Consider the following 1,063-nt stretch of genomic DNA (forward strand, 5'->3'; position numbering starts at 1 on the left):
TTGCAGAAATGTGGGAATCGGGAAATTGGAGGCCAGCTTTCAAACTGCCGTTCAAGCTGGTTCCTGTTATGTGCCAAGTAGAACAACATTCACAATGGTGAGAGCGGATATACTTCCTGAGAAGGTTCAGGCTTCTGTAAACAGGATGAGCTTCTTGAGAGAGGATGAGCTTCAGTACAGGATACTGAGTTGGATGATCAGCCATGATCATATTGAATGGCGGTGCAGGCTCGAAGGGCCGAATGGCCTACTCCTGCACCTATTTTCTATGTTTGAGAAATTGGTATTCTCTGCTAACATGAATTTCTGTGGGTAGCTGACATTCAGAGAATGTATTGTTAAGACAGAATTGTAATAGTTGTGTTTCCTGATTAACTTCCTGCTTTCGAATGATTGGGTTCAACAGTATTATTATTGATAGAAGCACAGGATGGTAAGACTATTGTATCAGTGACAAGCATTCTTTGAATGGGTAGAGCTGTGATTGGTTTGTATTAAACATCATTGCTGCCATTCTGTATGAACATGTGACTATGTTTCCAAAATAGTATAAAAATGCTGTATGTCTTCATTCATTAGAGTGTTAGCCCAGGGAAAGCCAAGTATCGGCTGTATACTTGGCTTTGTATCTCCTAACACTTTAGCCGGCTCAATCATCAGTAAAGCTTGTTGGTTTTACCTAACTTATTGTGAGTTGTCTGTTTTAAGAAATGAACTTTAACAAGGCCTAATATTTTGCTTACTGTCTGCCTTCCCTCAACCTGTATATTGTAATTGTATTGGTATAGGTGACTGATGAAGACATTTTCAATCCCATCTTGGGATGGGATTATACTTTGGAGTCTGCAAGTTTAATTTCTTATTCACTCTAGTTCAGCTATTTTAGGTAGACTGCTGCCATCAGTGTGTAAAAGAACTGCCCATCAATTCTTGCTGTGTTTGGGTAGATGACAGGGGGTGTTGTTTGATTAAAGGATGGAAGCACCATTGTTGTGGTGCTTTGAAGGGCCCCAAATCACCACATAGTCACAGGAAGAATGTGTACGCTGTTCTGGTGGGTGGC

This window comes from Amblyraja radiata, chromosome 16 (assembly GCF_010909765.2).
Source record: "Amblyraja radiata isolate CabotCenter1 chromosome 16, sAmbRad1.1.pri, whole genome shotgun sequence".
Taxonomy (NCBI): domain Eukaryota; kingdom Metazoa; phylum Chordata; class Chondrichthyes; order Rajiformes; family Rajidae; genus Amblyraja; species Amblyraja radiata.